At 55.6% G+C, this 19,506-nt stretch overlaps 1 long non-coding RNA gene across 1 annotated transcript; it reads right to left on the bottom strand.

The window, feature by feature from the left end:
• Nucleotides 1-3,799: 3,799 nt before the first annotated feature.
• On the bottom strand, nt 3,800-16,481 carry LOC128932088 (uncharacterized). The gene is made up of 2 exons (XR_008481466.2): nt 16,227-16,481; nt 3,800-4,963 (listed from the first exon to the last, which is right to left on the bottom strand). It is a non-coding gene; the product is annotated as an uncharacterized LOC128932088 (long non-coding RNA).
• Between the last annotated feature and the right edge of the window lie 3,025 nt (nt 16,482-19,506).

Genomic DNA, 19,506 nt, shown 5'->3' with positions numbered 1-19,506 from the left:
CTTTATCTTCAGCCTGGAGAAAAACATTGGTGATTGAAGCCAGGCTGCCACCCAACAAGGCAGGACTGAAAGGTCACCGAACGGTCTTGACAAGGTGCTCCTGGTAATCACCCATCGCTGGCAGTTTGCAGCAATCTTTCCACCTCCGGAAAGTCGGGGGTGGATGGGCCTTGCTGGGCTGGGCTGCCCCTCATTAAAGTCTCGGGCAGGTCACTTTTTCACTTGGTCAAGGTCCTCCACACCTCTGTGCCTGTTTTCTTGTCTGGAGAATGAGAGAAATGAACACTGGGCTGCCTAGCTCAGGACAGAAACAAGAGCAGTCAGGGGCCTTGATGGTAAGACAGAGAATGTTTCGGGACATGCCAGCCCTCAGGTTTCAGCCAAACCCAAGGTGGCATTCAGGGCCCCTGAGGTCTCAGCTCGGATGCACCCAGTGTCCATCCCTTCCTTCTTCCCACCTGGGGCCCCAGCCCCCTGGCTGATCTCCCGCCCTGCATCCAGACTCTGTGACGTCTGCTTTTGAGCACCTGATGTAGACCAGGCCCCTGCTAGGATGCGCGGTGGGCCAGGGCTTGGGCAGGCCTAGCTGTGCTCCCCCGTCTGAGCCTGCCAGGTGGGCCCCCTGCTCTGACCCCTCAGGTCACTTCCCAGCATCCTTTGCTCTCAGGCTCCTGCATTTGGTGGTGGTGGGGGAAGGGGGCACGTCTCTCCTTGGATGGCTTCCTTGGCAGCAGCCACATCCCCACGTTGGCTCCAGACACCCCTGGCGAGGCTCCAGCTCTCCCTTCGCATGATGACAGCCCCTGGGACTGGCGACCCCACTGCTTTCCTCCCTGCCTCCAGACTGGGATGGCGGCTTCATGCTGACTCCAGTCTGGGATTCCTCCCCATCCCGTTTAGGTCTCAGAGCCTTTATCACGGCGTGACCAGTTCCCTAGATGCAGTTCTCGCTGTTGGAGAGACCTGAGGGCTTCCTGGCCGTGTCCTGACTGCGCAGGTCGCAGTGGTCTGGCTATGGGCCTCTTTCCTTGCCGGAATCGTGAGCTTCCTGAGGAGGAAGACTGATGGGCTTCTTCCACGGTAACAGACTCAGCTTTGAGGAGGCCTCAGTGATGTCACATCTCATGCTGTCGCTAGATAACACTTCTGTAGCAGGCACAGCCAGGGCCAGTCAGGCAGCTCCAGCGTGTCATGAAGGGTCTGTCCCTACCCCTAGCCCTGAGCATCACGTAGCGGCCCTGGAGGCCAAGAGGAAGACCCCCCGCCTGCAGTCTCTGGGCCAGGGGATCAGCCCAGTCAACAGGGCTGCCGTGATCACTCTCTTTCCCTCTCAGTACTGGCTAGCGGGGGCCTGGACCCCAAACCCAGGACTCCTCTTCATTCTTGTTCCCACAGGCTCGGGGACCTCACAGTCACTCCGGCGTGACTTACTCCCGAGTCCAGTCTGTTCCTAGGACCAGGGGTTTGGAGCTCAGGTTTGCTTACGGACTTGACTTTCATCAGGGCCTGTGGGAGAGCCCAGCCTCCCCTGCTGGGGCCTCTTACACAGCTAGACATGGACCCAGCTACACCAGGGTGCACAGGGGCACAGACACAGCCATGCACAGATACACAAACGTGCACACAGACACCAGGGCGTGCACAGCACAGACGCACAGGGTCACATACAGTCACACATAGGTACACAGACACGGACATGTGTGCATACATGACACACATGATCACATACAGACACGGGGACACAATCACACAGACACATGCACACACACATAGGCATATCTGCACAGACACACACACACATTCATGGATACACAAATACAGATAATAGAGACATGCATACCTATACCTGCATAGATACAGGACACACACAGACGTGCTAACACAGAACGCCCAGACACACACACATGCAGCCCGGGGCTGGAACGGGGTAATGCTGGGTGCCCAGCCTGGTGGGGTGGCAGTCCTGAGGGTGAGTCCCTTCACTCCATCAGCCATGCATTTTCAAAAACACAGAGGCAGCAAGAAGAGGCCAGAGCCTCCGCCAGCACCCGGGCAGATTCAGGGACATCTGTCACGTGGTGAAACACGCCTCAGGGTTCTCCTCCACCTCCCCCGATGGCTTCCTTCCGGCTCACAGATCGCTAGGTCCCTGAGCAAGGGTACTGACTGCAGCCCATCTGTACAACTGGGACGCCACCATGGGGCAGGGTGCATAACGCATGGGTACATCCACAGTGTCGAAGGGGACAGAGCCCTCCCGGATGCCTTTCCATGACATCAGTGCCTCCAGGTGGACGACTGTCCAGGCTACAGGCCCCCGGGCATGTGCTACATGCGGATGCTGCCGGCATCTCCACTCAGCTACCAGAGCAGCACCACCGAGGCATCCAGAGGCTTCAACCTCCACCAGCAACAATCACGTCCATGGTGTCTGTGCTTTACTGCAAGTCCCCGGCCAGCAGGCTGGCAGGTTTTATTTTCATTTCCATGGGCACTATGCATGGCCCCATGCTCATGGCCATCCAGGCATGAAGTGGACGTCCCTCCCCGCCGCGCCCCCAGCGTCTCAGTTCTCTCCAGAGGTCAGTGCTCGATGGCTGTGTGTCCTCTGGAGGCTCCTGTACACACAGCATTGCTGATATCTCTTTTGCGGTTCTTTTTTGTTTGGCTGTTTTTCAGTTTTGGTTTTCTTGAGACAGAGTCTCACTTTGTTGCCCAGGTTGGAGTGCTGTGGTGCCATCTCAGCTCACTGCAGCCTCAAACTCCTGGGCTCAAGGGATCCTCCCGACTCAGCCTCCTAAGTTGGTAGGACTACAGGCATGAGCAACCACTCACAGCTAGTTAAAAAAAATTTTTTTTGTAGAGATGGGATCTTCCTCTATTACCCATGCTGGTCTAGAACTCCTGGGCTCAATTATCATCCTCCCTTGGCCTCTTGTAGTGCTGGGATTACGTGTGCGAGCCTCTGTCGCTGGGTCCTTTTTTGTGGTTATTTTGGACAGAAAAGCTAGCCTGTGTGGGCACTGCTCTGCACCCAGGGTTTTGCAAACCTGATGCACTGGTGAAGTGTCTCATGGGGACAGTGGAGCTGCTGCCTCCCTTTTCCTGGCTCTGTCCCCTTTGACAGCGTGGATGTCCCCACACTATGCACCATGGTGGCATCCCAGTTGTGCAGACAGGCTGCAGTCAGCACCCTTGCTCAGGGACCTGGCTATCTGTGAGCCAAAGTCATCAGTGGGTCTGGGGTTACTGCCCATGCCACTCTGCGATCTTTGACAACCTGATGGGTGAAAAATGGCACCTCCACATAGATTGAATGGGGTTTGCACTTTTGAGAGTGAGCAGTGTGGTTATGGGGAGTGGAGAGCAGGGCCCCCAGGACAGCGGTCAGCTGTTGCAGGGGTGGGACAGCACTAACCACGCTCAGCGTGGGTGGGGCCCTGTGTCCCTCAGGGTGGTGTTGAGGACAGGCAAAGCCTCCTGAAAGAGCTTCTTCACTGGGCTGTGGGGTGAGTGCAGGATTTCCTCAGGGAAGAAAGAGAGAGAGGGTTCCAGGCACTGGAATAGCATAGGCAAAGGCAGGGCGTTATGAAAGTCAGGGCTGCTGACTGGATGGGACAGGACACGGACAGGTCATCTTGCCCAGAGCCTCAGTTTGTCCTCTGGGCACTGGGGAGCCAAGCAGGAGAGGGAGGAGGGAGGGGCAAGGGCAGGGTCTTCTTTGTCCCGAGGAGGAGGAAGCAAGCAAAGGCAACCCCAATAAACGAGGCCTGTCCCCCCAGCAAAGAATGAACCCGGATGGAGCAGAGGCCGATGTTTTATTCATGGCTGGCACAAGGCAATCAATTACCCACCCTGCCGCCTGGCACTGCCTCCATCATCCTGCCATCCCGTGCTATTTTGGGCTTGGGTTGGGCCTCACCTCCCCTGTCATACAGGCCTTCTCCCCACCTGGGTGGGGTGCACTCCTCCTGGCTCAGGGTGACAGGCCAGAAGGGCAGAGAAGCCACGGGTCCAATCCTGCTGAGTATTTGGGTAAACTGAGGCAAAGCAAGGTGCAACGCTGTGACAGGCTCCTGCAGTTTCAGGGAACTGGGCTTTCATTTAACCCTGTGCAGCCCCTAGGCAGGTGGTGGGGCGAGGATTCTTGTTCCGATTTCACAGAAGGGCATGTGGAAGCCCTTAAAGTGTCAGAGGACGGGCCCCAGATCTTCGTGCCCACAGAGCAGCCTCTGGGAAATGGTGGCAATCCTCCTGGATTTCCGGCAGGGTGAGCTACCTTGAAGCCCAGAAGCCTGGGTGTCCTCGAAGAGGGGGAGGAAATTCACCTGAGGCTCACAGCACGGCCCTGCCAGGGAGGGGAGAGGAGAGGCGGTGGGGTGAGCAAGAGCTAATTTATTGTGACTGCTTGTGACATCCGGGCTACTGAGTTGCTGGGCCTGGCTCATCCTCGCCAAGGACGAGTCCACCAGCTCCGCTGCCCAGTGTCCCTTTCCTGGTTTGGCCTCCGCAGGGGGATGAGACAAACCTTCAGAGTGGCAGGAGCCCATGTAGCCATCTGCTTCTGGGGCCCGCAGGCTTCTCAAAGTGGGGCTCTCTGGCTCCTTGGGTGGCTGAGCACCTACCCCACTCCAAACTCTGGGGCTTCCCAGCAAGCCCTTCCTGACATCAAACTCGGGCTCCAAGTCGCCCCTCTGTGAGAGGAGCATGTCCTAAAGCTGGTGTGGGAAGAGCATGTCCGGCCTGGGCGGTCACCTCAGCCCCACATCCAACTTCGTTTCCCTACCATCCTATTTTCCATATGAGCTGGCACATTTGTGTCACCACGTGGTCCAGCGATCACATGCTCAGGTGTGTACACCCGGGAGAAATGAAGACAGGCGTCCACACAGCACCACCACGGCCATGTTCACACAAGGCTGCTCACTGTCGCCAGAGGTGGAGGCATCCTGACGTCCATCACCTGAGGATACAAAGTGAAACATGGTCTGTCCACACAGCAGAGCATCATGTAACCGTCACAATGACGTGCCGGTCAGGCAACATGGATGAGCCTCACAGCGTAGGTTGAGTGAAAGCAGCCAGGTGCAAGAGCGTGCGTGCAGGATTTCATTCACAGGAAATGCCAGTGGACAACAATCCCCAAATTCATTCTTTCCGCCAGGTCAGTGAGTGCCCACCGTGTGCCAGGCACTGTGCTGGGCACTGTGGGTGAGCAGGTCCCAGAAACGTCCCTGTCCCAGGAGAGCAACATTTTAGTGGAGATGACAAAGGGCAAAAGTGCCAGTGCGTTTGTAGAGAAATCCACAGAGACAGAAAGCAGGTTGGTGGTTGCCATGGGCTGAAGGGAGAGGAGACGGGGACAGAGTTTTCTTGGGATGATGGAAATGTGTTGGAACTAGATTGAGGTGGTGGTTGCACAATCTTGTGAGTATCATAAATTCCACTAAATGATTCATTTTAAAAATAGAGACAGAATATCATTATGTTGGTTAGGCTGGTCCCGAACTGGCTTCAAGCAATCCTCCTGCCTTGGCCTCCTAAATTGCTGAGATTATAGGCATGAGTCACTGCACCTGACCTGTTCACTTTGAAATGGTTAATTTTATGTTATATAAATAGCATCTCAATTAAAAGAAATAAACCCACCAGAGAGACCATCTTGCCCCTGTTTAAAACCTTCCAGCTGCTCCCCACAAAACAAAAAAATAAAGTTCAAGCCTTGCGCTGTGACCCTCAGGGCCCACGATCCAGCTTAAACTCTCCCCTACTCGGAGCCAGCATTCTGCTTCTCTGGGCTCTGTGTGAGCCGCCATACTCTGTCCTGCTTCCAAGCCTTGTGCTTGCTGACCCCCCGCACTCAGAATGGAACGCTCGTCTTCCATCTCTGCACCAGTTTTCACGTCTCCTGTCAAACATCCATCTTTGGAGAGGCCCTCACTGACCTCCCTGGCTGAATAGCCACTGGCGCCTCATTCTCCTCCCTGCTACCCTGACCTTCATACCCCGACCTCTGCCTGAAACTGCCTCCTCTGAAGTTGATGCATTTCCATTTTAGTTGTCCTTCCTGCACGAGAACAGGGGCTTTTGTCTCTTTTGTCCCTGTTATGTATGTCTCCAGCACCCAGGTCAGGGTCTGGCCCAGAGCAGGTGTTCGGCAAAGGAATGAGTGAATGGAAGTTGGCTCCCATCTTTCCTGCTCTACCTCCGACTCCTCCAGTGAGACTATGGCTCCTCTTCTCACAGTGGATCCCCACCCCCAAGCCTAGCCCAGGGCCCCTCCTGGGCATTTGATGAAGTTATGACCATGTCCTGTTGCCCTTGGGTTAATGCTGCAGCATCTGGCCTGGTTTCCCAGTTCTTCCCCTGCCCGAGCTGGCCAGTTGTCAATTCCCACCACCCTCAACCCCCACCACCAACGCCGGTGCTTGCACCCACCCCAGACAGGTCCCACCTCCAGGCCCGATGCCTGTCTGAGGCCACAGTGAGGATGTCCATCCATCCATACATCCATCCCAACTTGCTGCTGGCCAAGAAGCCAGCTTGAGAGGCACGACCGATGACCACAGTCACGGATGCTCCCCTGAGCACCTGCATGTCCTTCACCACTGGACCTCTGGTTGTGTGATAACTTGACTTTATTTTTCAAATGAAAAAACTGAGGCTCAGAGAGGTTAAGGATGTGCTCCACAGTCACAGAGTGGAGAAGGGACAGAGCTGCTGTGGGTGCCGCACTGCCCTTATGGTAACAGCCTTTTTATTCCTGTTGCTGCTGCTGGGTCCTGGGCTCTCTCTTCCAGGGACCGTTTCCCCTCTGCCCCTCCTGCCCCTTCAGAGCCTCAGGCCACTCTTGCTGAATAAAGGTCTAGCCATTTACTGACCTGGGGCTGGTCCTGATCTGGAAAACTGCATGGTGAGAGGCGATAATGAGGGACCTGACATATGGTCCCTGGTGGGGATCTGGGCAACAGAGGTAACTGGGGCTGTCCTTTCCTCTTCCCAGGGCTCCTGCCTGTGTGGCGAGATGATGCCCCCCACCACCACCCCGCTTCCCTGCCCCCTTATACCCCACCCCCCACCCCCTGGACTCAGTCTGGGTGGAGGCTGTTTCAAATGGAAGACCAAGCCTCTGTGGAAGCCCAGACCAGGCCCTAAGCCAGCTCCAGAGGGCTTCCTGCAGAAGAGTTTTGGCAAGAGTATTCAAGGCAGAAGAGACAGCCTGGGCAAAAGCCTGGAGGTGGGGAAACTGAGACCTCCTGGAGGCCAAGGCAGGCTGGAGGGAGGGAGGAGGACAAGGCAGGTCATCATGGGAGGGCTGCTAGGCCTTCCCCAGGGCCACACTATGACTTTCAAGCACCCAGGGCTCTTTGGCCTAAATGAGTCCCTTTCTCCATAAAAAAAAACACTAACACGTATACTTTATGACTTCATTGGAATAGAAAGAAATATAATTCGTTAGTCATCCATTCACCCATTCATTCCCTGTCCATCTATCTATCCCTCTAACTCCATTCACTCACCTAGCCAACCACTCATCCATCCATCCATCTATCCCTCCATCCATCCCTCTATTCAGCCACCCTCCATTTATTCACTGACCCACTCACCCACTTAACTCATCCATCCACCCACCCACCCACCCATCCATCCACCCACCCATCCGTACCTCCATCCATCCCTACATCCATCCATCCATCTATCCGCACATCCATCCATCCATACATTCATCCATCCATCCATCCGTACATCCATCCATCCATCCATCCATCCGTACATCCCTCTTAGCTCCTCTGCTCACCCCATTCGGTTGTCTGTCTGCCTGCGCATATACTCACCCACCTGCCCATTCATCCATCTACTCACATTCCCTCTGTTTCCATTCTTCATTATTTGCTACATCAGCCTCTGCAATCATCTCTTCTCTCTGGAGATTTTTCTAGCTTCTGATCCCAACCTTCCCATCACAAGCCCTCTCTTCACTTCCCATTGCTCACAGATCCAAACCCAAACTTCAGACTCAGCTGGCTTTCAAAGCCTTGAATCGATCTTGTCTCCTCTCACTGCTTCCACTGTGGACCTGGAAGTTGTGTGGGGCCTGGGCACTGTGCCTACTGTGGATGTGTTCCACAGTAGGGACACCTTCACCGTGAAATGGCCTCTCTCTGTGTGTGCCATGTCCCGAAGCCCTTGTCCCCTGGCTGAGCTCAGGCTTCCCATGAATCTGTGGACCCTGTGTGACACTGTAGGTTGTGGTAGTCATATGCCCAGCCTCCTTCCTGTCAAAGTTCTCATCTCCCAGGCCGATGGGAACGTAACTGGGAATCCCTAGGGCTGAAAGCCATCTTAGCCATCCATTCTTGCCTCTTGTGGGGCTGCTCTTCCCCGACTTCAGCGCTGACCCTTGGTCTTTCTCCCAAGAAGCAGACCCACCGTTGCCCTGTGCTGTGCCACCTGGCACCTCACACCCCTTAGAGCAGCTCCTCACAGCTCGCTTTCGTTCTCCCGGCTGTAATGGAAGTCTTTCTCCCAGGAGACACAGAGCAGTTGGCTTTTGGACATCTAGACCTGCTTTTCAAACTGAGCTGCTTGAAGATATTGTCTGTAATCTACTAGTTCTGCAAACACTTCTAAAGTTTGCGTTTTCATTTAGACCTAAAAAAAAGTCCAGTTATAGAGTACACATTTGCAGTGATCACTCCAATGAAAAGTTGTTCCTGTGGGGTAAACAGGTAGGGCCTGACGTCAGCACTGCAGCTGCCGTCTGGGGGACCCCTGGGGTGGGCGGTCTGTGAGCACATTCTCAGGAGTCTGGCGAGAACATTTTTCATGATAAAGGAGCCGTACTTGGTTCACCTGTGAAAGATGTTGATCTCTAGACTGTTCTCAAATGCCATTCTCAGTCGATACCAGCTGTCGATGAGGCTTTTATTGGTCCTAATGCAGTGGAAAGTGACAGTGCCTGCTGTACCAACATGGTACGGCATAGAGCACATGCATGCCACATTGTGAGAAACACTGAGCTCACCCAGTCCTCCACTGCCCTCCTCGCGCAGAGTGGGAGCAGAGGACCAGGGAGGAGAAGGCTGCCGGGCTGGCTGTGACAGAGCCGCTGCCTTGGCAAGCAGGGAGCTGCTGGGTTCATTTCTCCCAGCCTTTGAGGGACTGTGATAGTTGATGCCTTGGTCTCACCTGACCCCTAGTGGCAGGAAAGGCTGCAGCGATCCTGGCTGGCTTTGGCCCCGCTGTACCTGCAGGGAGGTGCCTGTAGTCAAGTCTCCCTAGCAGTGCCAGTGATGGCGGGTGGAGCCCAGCAGGGCCCTGTGCAGAGTCCTTGGCCTTTGGCATCTTTGCCCCTCCTTTTCCTCCTGACAGGGAGCTGCGATGTCAGGATGGCCCCCTGTTTTGGGAGTCCACGAGAGTGCCCAGGCCTTGCGCTTGGCCCCGCTCCACTCCTGGGTTGGAGCCATGGTCTCCTGGAGCAGAGTTGGCGTCTGTCCTGCATTTGCCACCCTAGAGGGATAGAGTGCTGACTCCTCACGCTTACCCAGCCCGTTGTCTCCTCATTACCTTGCTGACTCCGGCGGCTGCACCAGGACTATTTGAGGAGCCAGTGTCCCCTGAAGCCAGCCTCTGAGATTTTTATTTTTTGGTGGAGGCCTTGAAAATTCTTGGTTTCTTTTTTTCTTTTCTTTTTTTTGGGGGGGGAGATAGAGTTTCACTCTTGTCACCCAGGCTGGAGTGCAATGTCACGATCTTGGCTCACTGCAACCTCTGCTTCCTGGGTTCAAGCAATTCTCCTGCCTCAGCCTCCTGAGTAGCTGGGATTACAGCCATGCACCACCACACCCAGCTAATTTTGTATTTTTAGTAGAGACAGGGTTTCTCCATGTTGGCCAAGTCTCAAACTCCTGACCTCAGGTGATCCGCCCGTCTTGGTCTCCCAAAGTGCTGGGATTATAGGTGTAAGCCACCATGCCTGGCTACCTCTGAGACTTTTTTTGCGGGGGGAGGCCTTGGTTTCTATTCATCCTTAGGTCATCCACCAGTTGAATTGTGTTTTCAATCTGGACCATTTTTTAGTACACAGGGACCCTTTGATCTGGAGTCCAGATTCCTGGGTTTGGATCCTTGGGTCCATCTCTTAACTGCTATGTGGCCTTTCAAAACCTTTTCTGTCCAATGCCTATCCTCTCTGCATCACAGAGTTGTAGAAATTCAAAAGAGCATGTATGCGAAGCTCAATAGCCCAGATACTGTTACACAGGAGCGATTCTATCCCACATGGATTCCTTTCTGGGAAAGAGACAGGGAGGAATGCAGTCACATGTTGCCTGCTGATGGGAATACGTTCTGAGAAATGCGTCCTTGGCATTTGGTCGTTATGTGAACAGCAGGATGGTCTAGCCTGCTACACCATCCTCAATGATCTAGCCTGCTACACACATTGGCAGAGAGCCAGTGGCCGCCAGGCTACTTCCCTGTGATGCAGGTTCCTGCGTGAATATTGTAAGCATTTGTAACATGAAGACAGCCATTTGTGTATCTGGACATCTAAATACAGAAAAGTGGTACAGTAAAAATACAGTGTTAAGAATCTGAATAGGACCTATGTCGTATGTGTGGTCTGCTGTTGACTGCAGTGTCATGGTGTGGCATCTGACTGTGTATCAGAAGGTCCGTGATTAGTTTGAAATGTCATTGATGATGGCGGTGGCAACACACAAGGGCACCAAGAGAATGTAAATATGATGAGGTTTGTTTTTTTGTTTGTTTGTTTTTTAAGATAGATTCTCATTCTGTCACCCAGGCTGGAGTGCAGTGGTGCAATCTGGGCTTACCAGCAGTAGCTGCCCCAGCTACTATGTTTAACTGGGCAAGAAGCAGAAACACTGTCCCCTCCACGCCAGCTCCCACTCCACAGCCACCCCCCCAGAGGTGTGTACTGAAGGCAGGAGAAAGGCATCAGCCACCAGCTGAGAGATGACAGGCCCCATGCCTCAAGCCCCAGTTTGCTGGGATCTACCATGGGAATGGCTTGTGATCCTGGGAAGGAATGGGATGCAGACACCCTGAGCTGGAGCAGGCCAAGTGCCAGGGGACACAGCAAGGCTTGAAGCTTGAAGCAGCGAGGTTACAGACATAAAGCCCTCTACCTCCCTCCCAGACAGATGGCGCCACAGTTCTAGGACAATGACGTGACCTCTCCGGGGCTCAGTTTTCTCATCTGCAGAATGGGCTGACAATGCCAGCTAATACTGCTACCAAGCACTGGCTGCAGGTCAGGCACCACGCATGGCTGAAGCAGTCCATTCACTCCCCGTGTGTACTGGGTGCCTGCCATCTCCTACCTACTGCTTAGGCGCTGGGGACACAGCTGTGGTAGAGCAGGTCCAAAAAGAGGAGCTCCTATTCCAAGGGAGAGATGGACGATAAACAAAATAGGCAAATAAAGGATACTGTGGCAGAGGCACGAAGTTCTACAGAGGAAAATAAAGCAGGAAAAGGAACATGGGGGAAAGGGAGGCAGCAGTGCCCTGCAGGGCAGTCAGGGGAGGCCTAAGAGAGGGTGGCATCTGGGCAAGACAGAAAGGTAGTGAGGGAGGCGCCGTGCAGAAATCTGGGAAAAGCATTCCAGGCAGAGACGGCAGCACGTGCAAAGGCCCTGAGGTAGGAGCGGGCCTGATCTGTCGGAGGCATGACAAGGCAGGCAAGAGGGTGGCCCCGGGGAGGGAGCAAGAGTGCTGGGAGGGAGGCCAGACTGTGCAGGGCCCCGAGGGCTCCAGGGAGGAGTTTGGTGGGAATCGACAGAGAGCCCTGACACCGGGTGCACCAGACACATAGTAGGTGCTCAAGGAACAATGCCCGGAGAGGCTCTAGTGGAAGCCGCCACTCCATCATCTTTATTGTTTGTTCCCTGGCCCCTCTCCAAGCCTGAGTCCTTCAAAGAGGCCCAGCCTGCAGGTGAGGGCAGGAGAGGGAGGCTTTGGCTGCCCAAGCAGGAGGAAGGGCTTGGTCCAGGTGGGTGGGGAGTCAGGTAGGATCAGGAGGCTATGCCCACTGACTCCAGGACAGCATTAATGGACAGCCATGGAGAAACTGCTCCCTGGGGCAGCTGAGAAGGGGGTTCCCACTCCTATCTGGCCAAGCAAATGGAGCCATGCCCAACGATGCATGGCTGAAGGCTAAGTACAGGGCTGGACAGGGTCCCCAAGGTCCCCACAGCCTCATGCTCCCACTTCAGCAGCCAGGCAGGAAGGCGTGAGCTATGGAGCACCAGTAGTGGCGGGGGTTGGGGGACACTGAGAACACACCAGGAAACAGGAGGCCCACTGCCATCCGGGGCCCACTGCTGCAGCAAAGTGCTGCTCTCCCTTGGGCCTGTTTCCCAATGTCCAAGGGAAGCCTGGATGGAAATGAGTTCCCCAGGCTCCCGCTCCACAAACCCTCACACCTTCTCCTTCCCAGATCCCCCTCTCCACAGGTCCATTTCTACTGAGACCGGCCCCCACCACGCCCACCTCCTAGAGGCATACTCCAAGTCTCACATCCCTGCTGCCCCCTCCTGGGCACTCTCGGGAGCCTCCGGGCCCAGGCTTCAGTCCCACTTCATAGATGAACTGAGGCCAGGAAGAGTGACCCGATCTCAGCTGCAACACCTGCCTCTCTTGCCCCACCAGTCTGCCCAACAGTCTCCTCTGAGATAGTGAGATCCCTGAGGGCAGGGGCTGGGTCTCCCCACATGCAATGCCCACTTATTAAGCACTTCTGTATGTCTATCCAGCGCAGGGCCACAGCTAGGAAACAGGGTTTGGGAACTCCAGCCCCAGAACTCACCACCCCCACAGTTCTTACCAGCACAGCGAGGCCTCTGTGGCTGGAAGAAACAGTCCAGACATGGAATCACGGAGCATTTACTGAGCACCTACTGTATGCCAGGGCTTCACTAGGTCCTAGGGATAGAATTCCCAGGAGCTGGGATGGCATGCAGGCCCCAGGTCCTGCATGGGACCTGCCTGGTGGTAAGGCAGGGAGAAAGCCAGCCTGGCAGTCAAGCGCCCCTGAGCGGCGTGTCTGTGGAATGAGGGAAGGTGCAGTTCTGCCCCTGGGAAAGCATCAGGGCTCCGGGTCTGAGGCCCGCAGGTTGCTGCCTCCAGTGCCTCCCTGGGCCTCCAATCCCTATCTGCACAATGGAGCTAATGCCACCTCTACACTAGCAGGCCATTAGGAAATTAAGTCAGCTGGCTGAGGGATGGGTCCTTGGCCAGTGCCCAGTACGGGCTCTGGTCCCGCCCTGAGCCCAGCACCTCGGAAAACCCACCTGCCTCTGCCCAGCCTCCCCGCCCCCACCCCCGTGGTGCCTCTGAAGCTCTGGCCAACCTGCACACGGCCCAGTTTCAGGCCAGCAATCTTTCATCTTCAGCCTCTCCCTGATGCCCTGTCCCTAGCTCGCTGCCAGTTCCCGGCACAGCCATCCCGTGGGGCTGAGCCCTTGCCCACCGCACCTCCCATATGGCCGGCCAAGCCTCCACTCCTCCTGCCGCCAGCAAGCTGCCCCCTCCCTGACTCTCCTCCATGCCAGCCCGAGGCAGGGCTCCAAGGGTAGGCCCAGGGAGGGGCAGGTGTGCCCACGGGTCTCTCACAGTAATGTCCTGGCCAGGGCCCAGCCACAGGCACCAGCTGCACCTGTTGGAAGAAGGGCACAGCCCAGAGCTGGGTCTGGGACCAGGGGCTGAGGGTGGCTACCAGGTGGGCACCGTGTGTACCAGTAGCCTTCTGCCTGGGGACCTGGCGAGGGCCACAGAAGTTGATGACAGTGATGATGCAGTCACTTCCGCCCCAGCCGTGTGCCAAGGCCTCCGGGTGCTATGCTTGGTACTGCCAACTGTGGCCCAGGGTACTGGAGGCCTGGCCAGGCAGAGAAAACTGCCCGCAGGCAGAACCGGCCCTGCGCTGCAGAGCTGCAGGTGCTGCTGCTGTGACTACTGTGATCACTGCCGTCATTATTTTGCTGTTGCATGGCAACTCACTGCTACCTAGTCATGCCTCGAGGAGACCCGGGGATGGGGACACCATGGCCCTGGGGCAGGAAGGCTGGTGGGGTAAGCCCCTGGCGTGGGGAGAGCTAGGTGAAGGCATCTGTCTAAACACAATCCACTGCAAGGTAGCTTTAGGCGAGACCCCTCCACCACCTCCCAGGCACCTCTTCCTCCCAGCGCAGTGAGGCTCATTCCTGGAGGGGTCCCCTCTCCGGCAGCCTGGAAACGGCGTGTTTGACGGAATAGCTGCAGGGGGAGTGTCCAGAGATGGACTGACAGCTCAGGTCCTGCCCCTCCCAGAGAAGGCTCCACCCCTTCGGTGATGGGGACGGGGGGGGGGGGGGGGGGGGGGGTGTCAGCCACGCCCTTCTCTGGAACGGGTAAACAGAGGTGATAGGGGACTTGGAGCTCTACCTGCCAGCTCTGAGTCAACAGCCAGCATTTACAGAGTGCCTACTGTATGCCCACAGGAGCGCTCTGGCGGAGAAGAGGGGTGTCCCTGTGGCCCAGCACGCTGGAGCCACCCTCCTCGTCCCCAGGGTGCTCGAGTGAGCCCCTTCACCCCTCACTCCCTGCTCTCTCTCAGGGGGCATGGCACCACCAAATGGCAGGCCCCAGCGGAGTCTCCATCCTAGGGGCGCCAACCTCAGGTCCTCTGGTTGTTGGAGGTGTCACCAGAGAACTGAGGGGCGGACTTTGCTGAGAAGTCTCTTGGGGGATCCCCAGCAAACACTGAGGGGCTCTTCTTAGAATACAGGAAGGAGTACCCCTCAAAAAGAGCGCAAGCCTCCATAGGCGCCAAGGGCTGAGATGTACCTCACCTCCTCCCTGACCCTCGCCCGCCACAGGGCGGAGGTCCAGGGCGGAGCTGCGCGAGGAGGGGCCGCGGAGGTGCAGCGCGGCGGAAGGAGGCTGGGGTCCAGCCACGCGGCCAGGGACCGGCCCTCCTGTGGCACCTCAGAGAGGTCGAAGGCTAGGCCTAAGGCTAACGCCTTCCGGGTTCGCACCTTCCAAAGGCGGCTGCCGGTTTCAGCGGTGTGGGGGCGCCACGGCGCTCTCGGAAACGGAGCCTGGGAACCGGGGTTTGGGGGCGCGGATGTGGGGGCCAGGAGGTCCCCAGCGCTTTATTGCAGGGCTCGAGCCTGGGTATAGAGGAGCAAAAAAGAAACTAGAAATGGCCACAGGCAGCGCCGCTCTCGGAGATGGGAACGCCCTCTGGGAAATGGGGAGGGAGAGGTCCCAGGTCCCAGCGAGTTCAGGCTGTGAGGAGGCAGGAGAACCTCCCTGAACAAGACGGTCCCCAAAGAAGCACTTTGACCCCTATTCCTAACACAGGTTTCAAAATATTCACATGATATGTGCCCGCTGGATCAAAACGAGGCATAGACACTCGCTTGGGCCTCAACTCCCATCTTAACCCCCCAAACAGCGCCCCACCCCAGCCGCCTCTGCCCACGAGTCCACGATTCCCGCCCCGCTCCCCCAAGGCACTCGGAGAGGCAGTGCGCGCGCAGGGTGGACCCTGAAACCCTGGGAGCTTCTTAGCCAGCGGCCATCCCCTCTGAGATTAAGGCCGACTTCTAAAAGCAAAAGGGAGCCTCTGGACTTGGCTGACTCGCTGGTATGGAATCATTTCCAGAATATTTTTACTCCATTACAGCACGGGAGGTGAGAAAGAGACAAGACTCCAGGGACCCGCAGGTCTCTGGCGGGAGGCATTCTCGGGGCAGCTCATATAGCCCCGGCGCCCGCCTCTGAGCCCCACCTCGATCGCGGGGTCTCTGGGAAGGTCAAGCCTAGGACCCGTGCCTCGCGCCCGAGCGCTTCCGCACGCTCCCTCCCGAGCCCACCCCCCCCCCCACCTCCGTGCAAAAAAGCCAGAGAGGTCCGAGGGCTCCTCAAAGTTTCCCGGAGCACCCCCCAGGACGAAGGTTAGCCAGAAGCAAAGTTCCTTGTGGTGGTGGTAGCCGGAGACATGGCAGGAAAGAAAAGCTCACAGTCAGCATTTCCTCCGATGTCTCACCAAGGAAGGAAAAAAAATGAAAACCAGAGGAAGAAAACACCCGCTCCACCTTCCCTGTTGCTGCACCACCTCGTGCTCGCTCCTGGCCGGGCTAGTGGCGGGGGGCGGCCTGAGGATAACTAGGGCCGGGCCCTCGGGGGACCATGCGCCCGCGGCCGCGCACTTACCTAGGTCAGTAGCCCAGGCGCGGCGCACTCGGCGTCCTTCCAGCTCCGGGCGGCCGTTCCTGGCAGCGGCAGCTGCCCCGGTGGCTGCTCGCCGCCGCTGACGCCACCGCTTCAGGGCAGCCCCCGGCGGCGCTCCATGCCGAGGGGGCGAGTCGGTCCGCCAAGAGGATCGCCTGGGTCCAGCCACGGGTCGGGGGCGCTCGCTCGGGCCAGCGCGGCTGGCGTCCGTCCCTCGGTCTGGCTGTGAGCACTGCCAGCCCACCCCCTCCCCCGCCGGCTGTTATCTGATCCCCGGCAGGGCTCGGCGCGCTCCCCTACGCCCCGGCGCCCCGCAGCTCTGCGCAGGCTCCGACCGCGCCAATCCCCCTCCCCCGGCTACTGTTCCCAGGGAGGCGGCAGCAGCCGCGGCTTGGCCGGGAGAAGACGCGGAGCCAGGAATGCAGGGCGAGGAGGCGGCGGGAGGCAGAGGCTCCAGTTCCGCGCCTAGCTCCACCGGAGCTCAGCTCAGCAACTCCTCTAACTCTCCGCGGAGAGCACGCCCGCCCCGCGCCGCGCCGCCGCTGCTGCCGCCTCCTGGGAGGGATAACCTCTCCCTTAGCCTCCCTTAGCCTCCCTTAGCCTGGGATAACCTCTCCATGCCCCCACTTATACAAAGACTAACTTGCCCTCAAGGCCAATCCAAGGTTTACATTTTGTGTGAAGCCTCCTAGGGCTACTATAGGTCTGTTCCGTGACACATAAAATGTAATTTATATCCTCCGTCTCTAGAATTACTTTTCAACTAGAATCATAGTTTTGGGGGAGTTTTTTGTTTTGTTTTGTTTTGAAGGCACTATAAAGTAGAAATTAAACATGGGCTTTGGAATCAGAGAGCATGGTTATAATCCTGGCTTCCTGTAACTCTGTGACCTTGAGTAAATGTCTTGACTTCTCTAAGCTCTGGTTTCTTCATGAGTAAAATGAGGCTTACAATACCCATACCTAAGTTATTGGGATGGTGTATGTAAGTCACTTTACATAATGCCAAGCACACAATACGAATACCTCTGGGATCCTTGTCCTTGTTGATCTGGAGAATAGTTTAGGGGGACAATTTGTTGATGTATGAGCAAGTCCTCCAGAAAAAGAGAGCACCCAGTCAAAGGGATTCCCTGGCTCTCTGAACTTCCACCACACTTATCTGTAGGTGTTCTAGTGCCTCAGTACCCACCCCTATTCCTTCTCTCCAGGGCCCCTTCCAAATCCTAGGAAGGGACTCTTCCCTTGGGTCCATGGGATAGTGTTTTATGGGCACATACTTACTGTAAGTGTCTTGGGTCAGAATTCTACACAAGAAAGACAGTGCATAGGAGTTAGCTTCTTGCCTTCTTCTTTTAAGTTTCCCAGTCTCCATCCTCAGTAGGCCTCCCTATAAATAACCCATTCTGGCAGGAATCTAACAGTTTTTAAGGGCTTTCCAGTAAATCCTACCATAACACCAAGAATTCTTGCCTGTCCTTAAAACTGCAGCTTAGTAGGCCGGGCGCAGTGGCTCACGCCTGTAATCCCAACACTTTAGGAGGCCAAAGCAGGTGGATCACCTGAGGTTGGGAGTTTGAGACCAGCCTGACCAACATGGAGAAAACCCAACTCTATTAAAAATACAAAATTAGCTGGGCATGGTGGCGCATGCCTATAATCCCAGCTACTCAGGAGGCCGAGGCAGGAGAATCACTTGAACCTGGGAGATGGAGGTTGCATTGAGCTGAGATTGTGCCATTGCACTCAAGCCTGGGCAACAAGAGCAGAACTTGGTCTCAAAAAAAAAAAAATGCAGCTTGGTGTATATGTAGATTTTTTGTACAACAGGCCTTGTCCCTCTCCTTATCTGTTACTTAGGCCATGGGACAGTGAGTGGCCATGAATCTGCAGGGGGCTCCCCTTCTGTGTACCCCTGAACATCCTCTGGATGAAACAACCATAGCAAAACTGACCGGGGAAGAAGAGCAATGAGCCCATGCATGAAATGCTAGTGTCAGCTGCCTTTCTCAAAGCAATTGTTTAAGTAGGGGCCTGAGCCAGGCTAATAGCTATTATCACAGGACCTTATGTCTATTATTGTCTCCTCAGTAGATGGAAGTGCAAACCTATGATATTCTGATTGTGATAAGCAGCACACTTTCACCTACGAGGGGCTGTAATCGCCACACAAATTAACTAGCAGTCCACCGCACATCAAGCACAGAGTATATTTTCTCCATCATAGGTAAGAAAGGGAATTATTTCCCATCCTGGAGCGTCAGTGGCTGTGTCAGCCCCACCACAGCTTCCGATGGGACTAGAGCTACACTGACATGTATGATTAAAGCTCCATGTTGTACCGCAGTGGCTGCCTTTTCAAGGAGATAGAGGAAAGCTCACAGGACCCCTGGGGCAGGACACAACACTGCTCCTCAGAACATTCCTTTTAAAAAAGTTGTCATGAAATCCAATTAACCAGCTGGAAGGCCAGTGTGGGCAGGCCTCCTCGGGGTTAATAAATAATAGAATATGCCCCACATTGGAAGGGGCATCTCTCTTCTCAAAGCTTGCAGGCTGTGACAAGGGCTCCTGGCAGAAAGACACATGTACTACCACCACATCCTGGTCCCTGAAACTGCAGCGAGTCCAGCAGTGAAGTTCCCCTAGACAGATGCCCAGATTCCTGGGGGTACCTTCCCCCTCCCCTGCCCCATGAGCCACAAATTAATCAACCCAGCCCCAAGTGTGAGGGAATGAAGGGGCCTGTCTTGAAAGAACAGAGCATTAAAATGGGATCAAGAGCTTTAGTTCTAGCTCCAAGTCAGTCTCATTCTCAGGCAAGCTGTTCAGAGACTCCTGTTCCCAGCTGAATAAGACTAATGGTGGTGAAGACTTCAAGGTGGGCACAGCAAGCCCTCTTTCCCTGGTCCCCTCTCCATGGTCGCTCTCCCTGGGGGTAACTCTTTGCTTTTATTAGACCAGCACTGCTCAATAGAAATATAATGAGAATCATGAATATCATTTGCAATTTTCTAGTGGTTGCATTAAAAAAAAAGTTCATTAAAAAAAAAAAAAACAGGTGGCCGGCTGCAGTGGCTCACGCCTGTAATCCCAGTACTTTGGGAGGCCAAGGTGGGTGGATCACCTGAAGTCAGGAGTTCAAGACAAGCCTCACCAACATGGAGAAACCCCGTCTCTACTAAAAATAGAAAATTAGCTGGGTGTGGTGGTGCATACCTGTAATCCCAGCTACTCAGGAGGCTGAGGTAGGAGAATCACT

Source organism: Callithrix jacchus, chromosome 5 (genome assembly GCF_049354715.1).
Source record: "Callithrix jacchus isolate 240 chromosome 5, calJac240_pri, whole genome shotgun sequence".
Classification (NCBI taxonomy): Eukaryota; Metazoa; Chordata; class Mammalia; order Primates; family Cebidae; genus Callithrix; species Callithrix jacchus.
This window is presented reverse-complemented; position numbering and strand designations above follow the sequence as displayed.